Source organism: Eretmochelys imbricata, chromosome 5, assembly GCF_965152235.1.
Source record: "Eretmochelys imbricata isolate rEreImb1 chromosome 5, rEreImb1.hap1, whole genome shotgun sequence".
Lineage (NCBI taxonomy): Eukaryota > Metazoa > Chordata > Testudines > Cheloniidae > Eretmochelys > Eretmochelys imbricata.
This window is the reverse complement of record NC_135576.1, coordinates 129,689,372-129,706,162: the sequence shown is the minus strand read 5'-3', so window position 1 is coordinate 129,706,162 and position 16,791 is coordinate 129,689,372. Positions and strand designations below refer to the sequence as shown.

General features: G+C 46.3%; 1 protein-coding gene across 1 annotated transcript in view; it reads left to right on the top strand.

Annotated features, from left to right (window-relative positions):
* The window catches only part of LOC144264733 (neuronal acetylcholine receptor subunit alpha-7-like), a 121,202-nt gene that overhangs the window by 72,957 nt on the left and 31,454 nt on the right, over positions 1 to 16,791 (top strand). The gene's annotated exons all lie outside the window — the stretch shown is intronic.

Below are 16,791 nucleotides of genomic sequence, written 5' to 3'. Positions count from 1 at the left end.
GCTAGTGAACCCAGAGGGAAAACCCTCATTGCCTTCAATGGGAACAGAGTTGGCCAGCACTGAGCTGAGCACTTGTGAAAATCCCATCCCCAGACACTTATCTCAAAATTTCACTGTCTGAGCGACAATTCCTTCTCCTCCTCCCCGTGAGCAGCCCTCCAGCTTTCACTAAGCACCCCTCACTCGCCCCTCCCTACCCACCTTCCCCCTCTGCTCTCCTTTGCCCTTCTCCTAAAGATGCCAATCACAATTAAAAGGAATACTGGGAAAATCCAACTGCATTACTGATGCATTTTCAACACACCGAGTGAATGGGCTAAATTAGTTGCTTGGTTGCCCCCACTGCAACTTGTTGCTCTCCATCTGGACTTTCTCCAATTTATCCTCAACTTTCCTGAAACGTAGTGCCCAGAACTGGGCACAATACTCCAGTTTAGGCCTTATCAGCACGGAGCAGAGTGGAAGAATTACTTCTCGTGTCTTGCTTACAACACTCCTGCTAATCCATCCCAGAATGTTAGTTTTGCAACAGTGTTACATTGTTGACTCTGATTTAATTTGTGATCTACTGTAACCCCCAGATCCTTTTCTGCAGTATTTCTTCCTAGGCAGTCATTTCCCATTTTGTATTTGGGCAATTGATTATTCCTTCCGAAGTGCAATACTTTGCATTTCTCCTCATTCATGCACTACACAAAGTACTGTATCTAAGTGTTCGTCTACACTGAGGGAAAAAAAAGTGTGTTCTTATCTCGGGTTAAGATGGTAGTGAACACACTGCAGCTCCGCTTTTAACTTAGTAGGTCAAGTTCCTCTTCAGGCAGCCCTACAGGCATTACCTTGAGTGGCTAACCTGAGCTGATGTCTTCCCTGCTATTTTACCCCAAGAGAACTGAGGCACAGGAGGGCTAAGTGATTTGCCCAAGGTCACCCAGGAAGGCTGCAGCAGAGCTGAGAACTCTGCAGCAGAACATCCAAATTTCAACCCAGCACTTTCATCACCTTGCTTTCTAATATATTCTTTTGGGAGAGTCAAATGACACAGAAGGTGAAAGAGTCATTCTTATTCCTCTAGAGAAATTGAGTTGTCTAGAATTTTGGGCAGATTGGTAGTAATACCAACATGCTTGCAGGCTGGGATGCCAGCTGAATTTCTTCAACATCACCAAGCCCCAGTGAAAGTGAAAAGCTTGACTTGTAGGGTATGTCTTCACTGCAATTAAAAACCCGAGCCTGGCCCGTGCCAGCTGACTCAGGATCACAAGGCTCAGGCTAAGGGTCTGTTTAATTGCAGTGTAGACGTTCAGGCTCGAGCCTAGGACCCTGCAAACATCTACACTGCAATTAACCCCTTAGCCCAAGCCAGCTGGCACGGGCCAGCCGCAGGTGACTAATTGCCGTGTAGACATACCCATAGTTACTTTTGGTAGTCAGATGCATAGCAGGCTACAGAAAAGTTTAACAGCCATTGTGAATTACGTATTAATTATATTGCAGTCATGCCTGCAGGCTACATTTAAGATTGTGGCCCCATTGAGCTAGCCATGTTCATCCCTAGGGAGAGAGAACAGGCAACCACAAACATACCATAAACTTGCTCCATGTCACATGTACCAGTGGACAACTAAGGCCTTGCAAAGACTGCATAGTATGCAAATACAGCTGCACTCATTCCAGGTGGCTTGATGCAACACACATGTTGCAAATACTACTGAAGCATTACAGAGTATGCTCCCTGCAGAGTTTGTTTCAGATGGCGGCCCTCCATTTATTTCAGAGGAATTTAAAATATTCTTCAGGAGAAGCTCAGGGATGAACGTGAGCTCAGCTGCTGATCAGAATGCATTGCATAAAGACAAGACGCGTCAGGGTATCAGAGCTCCCTCTGAGAGACAGCTGTTCCATATACCTCAGTATGTGTGATTTACGCAGGCCAGAGTTAACAAAAGAATTGAATGAAAATCTTAAGGACTCTCAGCGTGTGCTTCCCAACAACTGTGCAGTTGAGGAGGCTGTTGTCTGTAGGACCCCCGCCTCGTTTGTTGCGGAAGTTGGAAGGTGTGTATGAATGAGGCAGGGGACAGCAGGAAGAGAAACCAAGGTCTCATGGTTAGGGCAATTTAATGCCACCCTGGTGAACTGGATTCTATCCCTGCCTCTGCCACAGGGTTACTGGGCATGTCACTTAAACCAAAACTATCCTCATTTTCTGCGTTGCCCAGGGGTCTGAATGGCAGAAGAGCTGAGTGCTCACATCTGCAACTGAAGTTAAAGGGAGCTGTGCTTTGAACATATGAACTGCTATATAGAATGCTACGTACTCAGAACAATCGGATCCCAGGTGTCTCAAACTAGGCACCCAAAATTAGTGGATACTTTTAATCTATATCTCTGTGCCATTGTTCCCTGTCTGTACCAGGGGGATATCACCATCCCTTGACCTCACAGGGGTGTTGTGAAGATAACTTCAGTCCTGTTTGTGAAGCACTCAGGTACTGTAGTGATGAGCACTGCACAGAAGCCCCGGAGACAATTAATCACTCTCTCTTTGGAGCAGGGTTTGAATAGCGCGCAGAGAACAAAGCCTGAGGCCATACATTGACCACCAGGAGAAAACACAATATTGTCCAGCCTGTACACTGACTGAGCCATGGGCCTTCTCAAAAACACAGAATGTGATTGTGTAATTAAAGACTGTATCATAATTCATACACACAAGGAGGCTGAATCAAGCCTGCACAGGCAACCTTCAATCTGGCATTTCCTAACTTTGGAGCACTTGGCTTTGCAAGCGTAACATTCTTTTCAGGTAGTTTTTTGTGTATAACATCACTATAGAAGGTTTCAGAGTAACAGCCGTGTTAGTCTGTATTCGCAAAAAGAAAAGGAGTACTTGCGGCACCTTACGGACTAACCAATTTATTTGAGCGTAAGCTTTCGTGAGCTACAGCTCACTTCTTCGGATGCATACTGTGGAAAATACAGAAGATGTTTTTATACACACAGACCATGAAAAAAAATGGGTGTTTATCACTACAAAAGGTTTTCTCTCCCCCCACCCCACTATGCTGCTGGTAATAGCTTATCTAAAGTGATCACTCTCCTTACAATGTGTATGATAATCAAGGTGGGCCATTTCCAGCACAAATCCAGGGTTTAACAAGAACGTCTGAGGAACAGTGGGGGGGGGGGAGAGGGGAGGAATAAACAAGGGGAAATAGGTTACTTTTTATAATGAATCAACCATTCCCAGTCTCTATTCAAGCCCAAGTTAATTGTACCCAATTTGCAAATTAACTCCAATTCAGCAGTCTCTCGTTGGAGTCTGTTTTCGAAGTTTTTTTGTTGAAGGATAGTCACTTTGAGATCAGAAATCAAGTGACCAGAGAGATTGAAGTGTTCTCCGACTGGTTTATGAATGTTATAAATCTTGACATCTGATTTGTGTCCATTTATTCTTTTACGTAGAGACTGTCCAGTTTGACCAATGTACATGGCAGAGGGGCATTGCTGGCACATGATGGCATATATCACATTGGTAGATGTGCAGGTGAACGAGCCTCTGATAGTGTGGCTGATGTGATTAGGCCCTGTGATGGTGTCCCCTGAATAGATATGTGGACACAGTTGGCAACGGGCTTTGTTGCAAGGATAGGTTCCTGGGTTAGTGGTTCTGTTGTGTGGTATGTGGTTGGCTAGTGGCGTTCTGTTATTTTCTTTGTTGGGCCTGTCCTGTAGTAGGTGACTTCTGGGAACGCTTCTGGCTCTATCAATCTGTTTCTTCACTTCCGCAGGTGGGTACTGTAGTTGTAAGAATGCTTGATAGAGATCTTGTAGGTGTTTGTCTCTGTCTGAGGGGTTGGAGCAAATGCGATTGTATCGCAGAGCCTTGCTGTAGACAATGGATCATGTGGTGTGGTCAGGGTGAAAGCTGGAGGCATGTAGGTAGGAATAGCGGTCAGTAGGTTTCCGGTATAGGGTGGTGTTTATATGACCATCGTTTATTAGCACTGTAGTGTCCAGGAAGTGGATCTCTTGTGTGGACTGGACCAGGCTGAGGTTGATGGTGGGATGGAAATTGTTGAAATCATGGTGGAATTCCTCAAGGGCTTCTTTTCCACGGGTCCAGATGATGAAGATGTCATCAATATAGCGCAAGTAGAGTAGGGGCATTAGGGGCGAGAGCTGAGGAAGCGTTGTTCTAAGTCATCCATAAAAATGTTGGCATACTATGGGGCCATGCGGATACCCATAGCAGTGCCGCTGATTTGAAGGTATACATTGTCCCCAACTGTGAAATAGTTATGGGTAAGGACAAAGTCCAGCCACCAGGTTAGCCGTGACATTATCGGGGATAGTGTTCTTGATGGCTTGTAGTCCATCTTTGTGTGGAATGTTGGTGTAGAGGGCTTCTACAGCCATAGTGGCCAGGATGGTGTTATCAGGAAGATCACCGATGGATTGTAGTTTCCTCAGGAAGTCAGTGGTGTCTCAAAGGTAGCTGGGAGTGCTGGTAGCATAAGGCCTGAGGAGGGAGTCTACATAGCCAGACAATCCTGCTGTCAGAGTGCCAATGCCTGAGATGATGGGGCTCCCAGGATTTCCAAGTTTATGGATCTTGGGTAGTAGATAGAATATCCCAGGTCGGGGTTCCAGGGGTGTGTCTGTGCGGATTTGATCTTGTGCTTTTTCAGGGAGTTTCTTGAGCAAATGCTGTAGTTGCTTTTGGTAACTCTCAGTGGGATCAGAGGGTAATGGCTTGTAGAAAGTGGTGTTGGAGAGCTGCCAAGCAGCCTCTTGTTCATATTCCAACCTATTCATGACGACAATAGCACCTCCTTTGTCAGCCTTTTTGATTATGACGTCAGAGTTGTTTCTGAGGCTGTGGATGGCATTGTGTTCTGCACAGCTGAGGTTATGGGGCAAGAGATGCTGCTTTTCCACAATTTCAGCCCATGCACGTCGGCGGAAGCACTCTATGTTCCTCGTGGCTGGACTTTACTAAAACTAGACAAGCCATTTACAACACACACTTTGCTTCTCTACAAAAGAAAAAGGACACTAAACTTTCTAAATTACTACATGCCGCAAGGGGCCACAGAAATGGTTCCCTCAACCCACCCAACAATATTGTTAACCTATCCAACTATATTCTTAGCCCAGCAGAAGCACCTGTCCTATCTCAGGGCCTCTCCTTCTGCCCCTCCACCCCCACAAACATGGTACAGTTCTGTGGTGACCTAGAATCCTATTTTCAACATCTCTGACTCAAGGAATATTTCCAACACACCTCTGAACAACATACTAATCCACAGAGACCTCCCTACCAACACTACAAAAAGAAGGATTCTAGGTGGACTCCTCCTGAAGGTCAAGACAGCAGACTGGACTTCCACATAGAGTGCTTCCGCCGATGTGCACGGGCTGAAATTGTGGAAAAGCAGCATCACTTGCCCCACAACCTCAGCCAGTTGCTGCCATTCACTCTGCTACTCTCCTGCTCAGTGCTTAAGCCACTTCCCTAGTAGCTGGTGGGGTGGGGACCTGGGACCACGCACTACTCCGGGTCCCAACCCAGGGACCCTGTAAGGCAGAGGTGGGCAAACTATGGCCCGCAGGGCCCTCCCGCCTGCACCCTGAGCTCCTGGCCTGGGAGGCTCGCCCCCGGCCCCTCCCCTGCTGTTCCCCCTCCCCTGCAGCCTCAGCTCACTGCGACATCGTTGCAATGCTCCCGGCGGGGGTGGGGCGGCTGCGAGCTCCTGGGGCAGTGCAGCTGCAGAGCCCAGCCTGACCCAGTCTCTGTCCTGCGTGGTGCATGGCTGGCTCCAGCCGGGCGGTGCGGCTGCCTGTCCTGGCAGCGCAGTAAGGGGGCGCGGGGGGTTGAATAGAAGGCAGGGGAGTTCGGGGTGGTGGTCAGGGGTGTGGGTGGGGTTGGGGCGGTCAGAGGGTGGGAAACAGGGGGGTTGAATGGGGGCAGTCGGGGGACAGGGAGAAGGGGTGGTTGGATGGGGCAGGGGTCCCGGTGGGGCAGTCAGGAATGAGAGGAGGGGTTGGATGGGACAGCAGGGAGCAGTCAGGGGCAGGGGTTCTGGGGATGGTCAGGGGACACAGAGAAGTGGTGGTTGGATGGGGCAGGGATCCCAGGGGGGTGGGCATTCAGGAATGAGAGGAGAGGTTGGATAGGGTGGCAGGGGTTCTGGGGGCAGTCAGGAGATAGGGAGCAGGGGGATGGATGGGGCAAGGGTCCCAGGGGGGCCATCAGGGGACGAGAAGCAGGGGATAGGGGAAGGGGGCCAGACCATGCCTGGCTGTTTGGGGAGGCACAGCCTCCCCTAACCAGCCCTCCATACAATTTCCAAAACCTGATGCAGCCCTCAGGCCAAAAAGTTTGCCCACCCCTGCAATAAGGAGCGGCCGCCTGCTACTTCCCTTTAACTTCTGCCTTTGTGCCGTCCTGGCCCACTTCCCTTTTTAGCCCCAGTACCTTCCTTGCTCACCTGGCTTCAGTCAGCACTGACCTGTCCAACCCTAAAGCTCCTGCAGCCAGCCAGGAACACCATCCTTGCACCTCTAGCTCCAGCCAGCAAACTGATCTGTTCTCTCTAGCAGCTCCTTATATGAGCCTGCTATGTACTGATTGGCTGCTCCCTGCAGCCTCTCCAGGCAGCCTGGAGGACTCACCTCTTCTGCTCTTTTGCTGGGTGGAATGTGGTCAGACCACAGGGCCTCCAGCAGGGGGCCTCTGGGCCAAAGTACACTCTGTCACAGGCCCTCATTAAATGCCTATATGGAAGCAGAGCTCTTCTGAAAATCTGGGCCCAGGTGTGGCTACTAAACACTTCTGAAAATCTGGCCCAAATTCTTTTGCTTTTAAGAATGCTGGTTCTTACTTTTTTTAAAAAAAAAAATCTTCAGCCGTGCAGTGACATAATTGGTGTGTAGCATTGTGTTATTGCTCTTGCAGAAATTGGAGGGGGGGAAGACCTTCTGTGCCCCCCTCTCCCCCTATGTGTTGCCTCTGTCACGTACCTTATTTCTCTAATAACTTGAGACTGCCATGGCTACAACTACGCTGCATATAGCAGCCCGACACAACGGACCATGGAAGAAACGAGCTGCAGATTTAGAGGACATCATTACCTGCTTGTCATGGATTATTTTTCCAGGTATATAGAAATAATGTACTTGAAAGATATAATATGTTGCAGTGTTATCGAGAAACTGAAGTGCATTTTTGCTCATTTCGGTATTCCAGAGCAACGAGTGATGGAGAACGGACCAAAATTCACTGCAGCACAACTTAAGTCATTCCAAGTGAAATATGATTTTGATCATATTACTAGCAGCCCACATTACCCACATTAGTAGGAGCATTGACAGCAGATCAAGGGAAGTGATTATTCCCCTCTATTCAGCACTGGTGAGGCCACATCTGGAATATTGTGTCCAGTTTTGGGCCCCCTACTACAGGAAGGATGTGGACAAATTGGAGAGAGTCCAGCGGAGGACAACGAAAATGATTAGGGGGCTGGGGCACATGACTTATGAGGAGAGGCTGAGGGAACTGGGTTTATTTAGTCTGCAGAAGAGGAGAGTGAGGGAGGATTTGATAGCAACCTTCAACTACCTGAAGGGGGGTTTCAAAGAGGATGGAGCTCGGCTGTTCTCAGTGGTGACAGATGACAGAACAAGGAGTAATGGTCTCAAGTTACAGTGGGGGAGGTCTAGGCTGGAAATTAGGAAACACTATTTCACTAGGAGGGTGGTGAAGCACTGGAATGCGTTACCAAGGGAGGTGGTGGAATCTCCATCCTTAGAGGTTTTAAGGTCATGCTTGACAAAGCCCTGGCTGGGATGATTTAGTTGGTGTTGGTCCTGCTTTGAGCTGGGGGTTGGACTAGATGACCTCCTGAGGTCTCTTCCAACCCTAATCTTCTATGATTCCATTGGATTTAGTCCAGCACAACTCAGAACTACTGTTCCAATTTTGGAAAAGAACCTGTTTCCAAGGTGGCCAGAGATGGAGAGAGCGGTGAAATTGGATAAAAAGGCTAAAGGAGCTTATGAACACTTTTGCAACAGACATTCAGTTAGAGAACGGCTGGGTCTAGAATCTGGTGACTGTGTTCATGTCAGATTGGATGGAGAAGGATGGACAACTCCAGCTGTCATGAAGAAAAAGTATTCAGTGCCCAAATCATATGTGATTGAGACTGACAGTAGAGAGTTCAACAGAAACCGTCAACAGCTACAGTTTATTCCTCAGAGAGAGTGATCAACAGAGCAAACCCTACAAATGGCAGATGCAGAACAAGATGATAACTCAAGGATTCCAAATCGACCACAGTCAGATGTTGCAACTGGGGACAGCCCAATGAGCAAGTCATTATGCGTTTGGGTCATGTAATTTGAAAACCAGTACAATTTAGAGGCAGACTGATTTGTTCAGAGCTTCAAAGATAGTGTGATAATGTAAATACTGTAAATGTCAGGAATGCAGAACATAAAGGGGGAGATGTGATAGAATGATAAACTGTATTATACTGTTCAGCCACTTGCTGGCACTGTGTGTCAAATACCATATTTAAATGAACCTCAGCCATACGTGGCAGAGCATTAAAGGATCTTATGATGAACACAACTGGTGTGTATAAGCAAGCTCTGTAGCCAGACCATGTCTTGTACAGAGAAACATGACACTGCCCCCAATGCACTTCTGGGGTGCTGTATTTCAGTTTTTTCTCCAAGCAGAAGCAATGACCACACCCTCCCTCTGCTGGTGAGTGTACTGCTTGGTACCATAGATGACTGCCCTTGCTTGCACCCCACCAGGGAAAGAGCATACAGGTTAGCATGCTAGCTGTTCGCTGTGTGCCTTGCAGCATGCTATGGAGGAGTCCTGCTCTGCTGTTAGCACAAGAGACTCCCACAGTCGTCAGAGGGTTTGAGTTTCAGGAGTGTGGTATATTCAAAGCCTGCCTTGAAGCTCACTGACAAAAATGAAGGCTGAGTTTCTGAGGACTCACATGGGACACTGAACTAAGGAACAGAGAAGTCAGGAAACCACTGAGATTAATTTCATTGATTTATATTTAAAATCTTAACAGAGCCAACAAACCCAGTGACGTGGATACAAAGCATTTGAACGCTGTGGTATATAAAAGACAATGGCTGAGCTAGAACCAAACTCAGTCAACTATAACAGCAAGGCTTTATTGCTGAGCCCTGGGGAGTCCCTGCAAGCCCTGAAAGCTGTGGAGTGCAACCTTTGTCAAGACCTTTGGAGCATGATTATACAGCAACCACTGAGGCCTGAACTTATCCATCCCTAGAACAGCTGATTCCTCCCTAGGGCAGCCTTCCTGGCTGCACTTGTGACTTGGCCTATTTTTAATTTTTTTTTTTTATGATGACATCTATACAAATGGATAGAACAGTGCATGGGAGTAGAGGGCATGTATAAAGCCAGGAAACTCCAAACTCACTACACAAATCGTTGGGCTTGATGGATAATCATTGGGTGACATCCTGCGGCCCATGCTCTGCAAGAGACCAGACTAGATGGATATAAATTTTTGCACACATTAACTCTTCCTCACTAGAGAATGCAAAAACTTAATGGTGATGTCACACTTCCCCCCACACACACATCATGTATGGTACACCTAACCAGTGCACAGAGATCAGTCCTGAATATTTGCTGAGGCTGTAACTGAGGTTTTGCATTGTACTAGGAAGGCAATTAATGTGTTATGCAACCGATCTTTCAGAAGAAGTAAGGCTTTTTAGTGACGATGTGGAATCTACCACCAGTGCTACGTTAGCATTAAACAGTTCAGAGGTGTTCTCTGACTTACTACTTCCTTGTTTGTAAGAGTTTGCACTGGGGGCAGGGGTATGTCAGACTTAACCTCAGTCTCTTTTAAACAAAGATTTTGCTTATGGAATACGACCACACACACACAATGCATAAAGAAAAAACAAATAACTTTAAATCAAGAGGTTGTACTTCCATCCAAACTCTTGTGTCATCATACAGCTAATCAAAGAACAAGGTACATTATTCCTTTAAAAACAGGTTCAGAACTGAAAATGTTCCTATATTGTGTGTATAGTGAAGCACAAAGGATTTAAATGAATAACTACTGCCTGATTAAGACATGGTAAGCAAATAAAGCCCTACATAATTATACACATTGCTTATCATTTGGCTTACAGTAGTATCTAGAGGCACAACTGATGTCAGTGGGCTTTTCTTCATAGGTTTCAGCCTCCCAAATGGACACAGAATAACAATTATAATAGAATACAAACTGCAATTTCATAAACATTGCATATGATATCTAGACACAACTACATACAGATTTAAAAAAGTGAATGCCTTAAAAGTCAGGCTCCTAAATCTGTATTTGGGCAATTAATACATGGCTTTATTTTCAGAACTGTGACTCTCCCAGCAACTCCTGTTGAAGTCATGAATGCCAGCACTTTTGAAAATCAGGGAAGTAATTTAGTTCCCTAAATATGAACATGACACAGGCTAACTTTAGGCCCTTAGTTTTTAAACTATTGGTCACAGACTGGACTGCATGTACCATTCTGCACTGTAGGGTAATGCAGACCCTTGGTTTGATCTTCCACCCCGCTGAACCAGTTTTATGTGCTCAGTGGTGGAGCTACGCCAGGAAGGGTGATGGATCATTGATGGTAGGCTGGAGAACGAGCCTACCCTGCACTCACCTGGCAGTGGCAGCTCCTGTCCCATAGGGCTGGACCTGGCTACCCACTCCAAGCATTGGGGTCACAGTGCCTTTCAGGCTTGGCCCGGCCACCCCTCCATCATGAGGCGGGGACAGCCAGGCCAAATTTGTGTGAGTAGCATAGCACATGAGGTCGCAGCACCACACAACCGTGCATGCCATGGTACAATGCCTGGAATGACAGGAGCTGCTGCTGCCCATCCCACACTGATGTGGCTTGATCTCCAGCGCCATGACTTGATCATGGCTTGATCTCCAGCATACACATAAAAACCCCCAGGAGGGGTGATCACCACCCCGCCCCCCATTAGCTCCACTACTGATGCTGCTGTGACTCCATCCACTTCATTGCATGCACACTGCTGTAAAACTGGATAGATCAGGCCCTCTGTGTCTCAGCCTGATCATCTCCTTCACTCTGGCTCTGATCCGATGCCCACTGCAGTCAATCAGTGGGAGTCTCTCCATTGATCAGTCCCCTATGGGTATTAAGATAGAGGAGAAAGTGTAGTGACACAACAGAACACTTACCTTAAGAGCACCATTAAACAAGATTTCAGCTTAGGGACACTGCTAAATGAAGCTTTCAGCTGACTGTTCCTCTCACCTCCAGCCAGCGTTCTGAGACACTTTGCTTTCAGAGCACTTCAGCAAACTGGATATAGGAATCCGTCTGCTCATGAACCAAATTGAAATGATCAGAACTTTGATGTTGCTGGACTGATTCTCCTCTTCCCCACAAGCATGCTTTGAACCTTACATCTCCATGAGTTCTACTATAAACAAAGTCTTCAATCATTTTTGGAGTTCTCCTCCTGCAGTAATCCAACTCACAATGAGTACAGGCAAACCAAGGGGTTTTTAATGTTCAAATAACTCCAAAAGAGCTTAACTATTTCCCCCTCAAACTTTCTCCAAAATCAGAGTGTCGCTTTTGGGTTGGGAGTCAACATCTCACTCTGAAAAGGCATTTTATTACTGTTACAAGCATCTAAAACAGCGTGTGTGGGGGGGGGAATGTTTCATCTGGAAGTTGGAACCCACTCATCAGGATATAATAAATTGCTGTCTGCTCACTATATGGTATGTGAGTAACTCTAGTTATAACCATGCCAGCTAGAGTTACTTGCAAAGTAAAGCTTGTCAGACACAATGTCGAATGTTGCACTAAAATCAAGAGCTTTTATCGCAGCCAGATGTTATAGCCACAGCATTCCCCTCCTCCACTCATGACAGAGTTAATCTGGCACCACTTGCTTTTTCTAATCTGTGATGTGTGCTTAGTGCTCACAGCTCTGTTATCATTAGTCGCTTGTTCTCTCCCCCACCGCTCCCTGAACATTTGGTCCATTATTTTACCAGGGATTGAAGTTAAAACCTGTGGATAAACATGACCTCAGTGGACACTTTGGGTGATTTCTACAATTCAACCATTTGGAACACAATGCTATAAATTATTGGGGGGAAACAGAGCTGTGTCTTGCTGACTACTAGAATTATAGATTTTAAGAGATAAGAACATAAGGCACCAGTGGTTCTGGCTAGAGAGAGGAAAATGAGATTAGGATCCTATTACCACTGTGGTCTTCAGCCCATATCCCTTCTGCTGCTGCCATTTTAGCATCTGCCCCTTCATCTTTCTGTCTCTTTTTTGATCAATTTCCTCCTTGGTCGGTGAGGAGGAAGCATCTGTGTAGGGAGGAGTGTCCCCAACATTCCTGTCCCCAGGTCTCTCCTGACTCTCCCTCGATACAACCAAACTTCTCTAGTGTGGCCAGCTGTCACGATTTTATCATGAATCTCACACTATTTTGTGTTGTTCCTAATGCACCAGTTCCTGGAGTCACAGGATTATGTCAGAATCTCAGTGTTCATATAATAAAATACAATAATAAATTAATAAATAATAAGTAAAAAAAATCAACTCCTTATGGTTGCAGGAAAAAGCTTGAAAACATGACTTAAGTGCAACCAGCAGGTAAATAAAAAGAAATTTAAATTTAATTATTTTTTAAAAATCACATTATTTTTAAGGCAATCTCATGGTTTGGGAACATTTGGGGTTGGCAACACTGCAAAGTTCTGGTTCTGAAGCCCAATGGAGGCAAAGGACAGTGCAAGAGTTTCTAGCCAGTGCAATGTAGACTGACATTTCTCTCCTACAAGTACCTCCACTCTTGACTCCTCGCTGTCCCTATCTCACCTTCCCACAATAGATCAGAACAAGCAGGACTGACCCTTTGACTTTCTATTCCCCCTTGGGTCCAATGGCACAGTCCAGCAAAGTGCTGAGTCCCGTACTTGTGTGAGTGGCTCTGCACTCCCAATAAAATCAGCACAAGCTGAGAGCGCACTGGAAACCTAGCAGGATTGGGCCCTTTGAAGGTCCTAGTGACTTCAAGGTGGAATTGGGCGCTCTCTGCATATACTGCAAGTATTCTGAGTGACTCCAAGATCCTTGGGCCCATTTTCCCTTTTGCCAGCGAAGAATTTATATTCTAAACCCAGGGTTTACCAGGTAGTGGGATGCCCAGAGACATCCCTAAAGCCTGCTGACTTTTATAGGGGAAAAATGCAGAGGTTGTAATCCTGGCTCCATTGAAGCCAACAGGTGTTTTGCCTGTGACTTTATGGGGGGGGCGGGGTCAGGATTTCATCCAGGGTCTTCAGTGATTGGTTAGCTCAGATACTGCAACTCTGCCTCAGCATCCTGGCCATGTTTGTTGGTCTTGTTGAGAGCCTTAGACCAGACTTCTATGGGGACCTCTTTACTTCCTCCTGCCCCTTGAGCCTTCCTTCCTCCTTGCAGCATGGAGTGAAATTACTCAAGAGCAACAAGTACTAGTCAAGGTACCTTCCCCACTCTGAACTCTAGGGGACCTGCACGAAAACCTCCTAAACTTACTTTTACCAGCTTAGGTTAAAACTTCCCCAAGGTACAAACTATTTTACTTTTGCCCTTGGACTTTCGCTGCCACCACCAAACGTCTAACACCAGTTACTGGGAACGAGTCTGTTTGGAAACGTCTTTCATCCCAAAATCCTCCCAAATCTTACACCCCCTTTCCTGGGGAAGGTTTGATAAAAATCCTCACCATTTTGCATAGGTGACCACAGATTCAAACCCTTGGATCTTAAGAACAATGAAAAAGCATTCAGTTTCTTAAAAGAAGAATTTTAATAGAAGAGAAAGTAAAAAGAATCATCTCTGTAAAATCAGGATGGTAAATACCTTACAGGGTAATTAGATTCAAAACATAGAGAATCCCTCTAGGCAAAACCTTAAGTTACAAAAAGACACAAAAACAGGAATATCCATTCCATTCAGCACAGCTTATTTTCTCAGCCATTTAAAGAAATCAGAATCTAATGCATATCTAGCTAGATTACTTACTAAATTCTAAGACTCTATTCCTGTTCTGTCCCCAGCAAAAGCATCACACAGACAGAGAGAGAGAGGCTTTGTTTCTCTCTCCCCCCAGCTTTTGAAAGTATCTTGTCTCCTCATTGGTCATTGTGGTCAGGTGCCAGCGAGGTTATCCTAGCTTCTTAACCCTTTACAGGTGAAAGGGTTTTTCCTCTGGCCAGGAGGGATTTTAAAGGTGTTTACCCTTCCCTTTATATTTATGACAGTCCTAGAGATGACAGAGAAAGAGTTCTCCAATTCATTTCTGCTCGATTTCCCGCACAGCCAGCCCCCACTCTTGCTCCCTGCGTGGTTTTAGTTTTTCTTACACTGCCCTAAATACACATGATGGGGCAGGTCCTCAGCTGCTGTGCACTGGCAGAGTTGCACGGAAGCTGAGGACATGCCCTGATGTCTTCAAACAAACCTTGATATTTCACTGTAGTCCTGCAACAAACCCATTCAGTGAGGCAGGATGTCATACTATACTACCATACCCACCCCACAGCAGCAATTCTAATTTGCAAACTATTTCCATCTCTTTTATAGAATTTCCCACACCATCTAGGAGGACCATCACCTTACCTTAGAGCTTAGTTTCTCCTGCGCCGCTGACACACCCTCTATTGATTGCGGTCATTCGCTAGTTGTGGGACCTCTTCCCAGGTGGTGCCAGTGCATTCAGTCCTCTTTCACTTTCTTCTGCCTCTTCTTCTTTGGCCTTCCACACTTTCTCTTTCCTCCCTTGAGTACGCCATTCACTGCTTGCTTAGCGTGTTGCCCATCTTCCAAACAGGGCATATGTCCAACCACCTGAGCCTTCTCTCTGTGATGACCTTTTCTAAACTCCTGCTCTGTCGGCTCCCTGACTCTCCCTTTAGTTACTTTGTCTTTCTATGAAATGTGTAATATCTTCTTCAGCCATCTGCGATGGGCAGCCTCCAATCTCTTTTGGTTAGCCACTGTCATTGGCCAAGTCTCTGCTCGGTACAGTAGAGTGCTCTGTACAATCGCATGGTATACCCTGACCTGTAGTTTGGTGTGGTGACCTCTGTTTGACTACGGGTTGTTCATCCTTCCAAAAGCAGTGTTTCTTTTCCTAATCTCATATGAATCTCTCTCTCACAGCCACCTTCCAATGTCATCACACTCCCCAAGTGGCAGAACTCTACCTGTTTGATTTCTTTTCCATACACGTGCACCTTTGTATCTGTTGTCTAGTTTCCTCCCTTCGTAATCTTGGTCTTCTCTGCATTTGCTTTCAATCCAATTTTTGTTGCTTTCTGTTCTCTCTCTGATGTAAGGGCAATCATTCCATTCCACATCGTCCTTGGGAAAGCAATGTCATCAGCAAAGTTAAGCACCACTGCAAGAATGAATAGCTGTTATTACTGATTATTTACAGCCCCCCCATTGGATAGCATCAGCCACTATATTTGCTAGGTGTCTGCTGGTAATTCAGTCTGTGATGCATTTCTAAAGGCCCAGGGACTCATGCCTACAACCCCCAGGTGCTGAAGCAGCTGCCTAGGTACAACGCTACACATTATGCCTCTTCTAGCAATAAAAAGACAAAAAAATAAATCAGCCCTAGGAAAGCTAGTACCTCACTCTGGAAAGAGATTGCCTGTGCTTCTGTGCCTTGGAAGCAGCTATTCAAGTGTTACAAAGATGCTAAGGAAACAGCATGTGTTTTGAGACTATAAGAAGACTGGTTAATAGTCACCACTATCCCATCGATTTCTTCATGTTTTATAGAGATTTCAAAGCATTTCCCACATCCACACTTAGGTGGAGAATGAGTCACAGGGAAGTCAAAAGGCCACAGAGCAAGTCAGCAATAGGAGTGGGGGTTGAAGCAAGGTCTCCTGGCTCCTCTGACATACTTCCCATTCCTGTCCCATGGCAGCCACCCAGGGGAGGACAATGAAAAGAATGTAATTTCTTTCACAAATCAAGCTCACTTTATATTTCATTAAGCACTTGTGCCACTGAGGCTGCCTGAAGGGGGCTCCATCTGCTGCTGGTCAGTGCAGAGCTCAGCCCCATGGCCTGGAGACTTTAGCACCACCCCAGCTCACTGGGCCCTGGGGACAGCTCAGCACACACGTGACATGTCTATTATGTTTCTAATTCACCACCGCAAACAGCATTGCTTTTGACATCACTCGTGCCCTGAGAGTCTCCAAGCCAATGAGAATGCAGGCTGCATAAGGAGTTACAAAGGCAAATCCGTGTGTCTCTTGCTAACACAGGCCACCCCATTACCCATGCCTGGTCATGCAAGCTTTGTTTAGTGACACAGATTCTTAGCCTGAGCCTACTACCAATGGTTTCCATGGGCACAGGACTGGACCCCAGGAAAGGTCAAAGGAGCAGATCCTAGAAGTCAGATGCAAAGGGTATGTCATTCCATTCAACTCCATTTGCCAGTGGGATGTGCCATGTTGAGGAGGGGGCTTAGTAGCCAAGTCACGTGGTGCTGGGGGTCTCCATTTGCAGTAAATGGAAGAGGGAGTGGCTTTAATTCCTGTACAGGTATCCGTTGTTGGCATGTTCTTGTTTTCTTTCAGGGAGCTTAACTGTCCTAGGCCTGTCTGCCCTGCCACCAAAGGTGGGACTGTA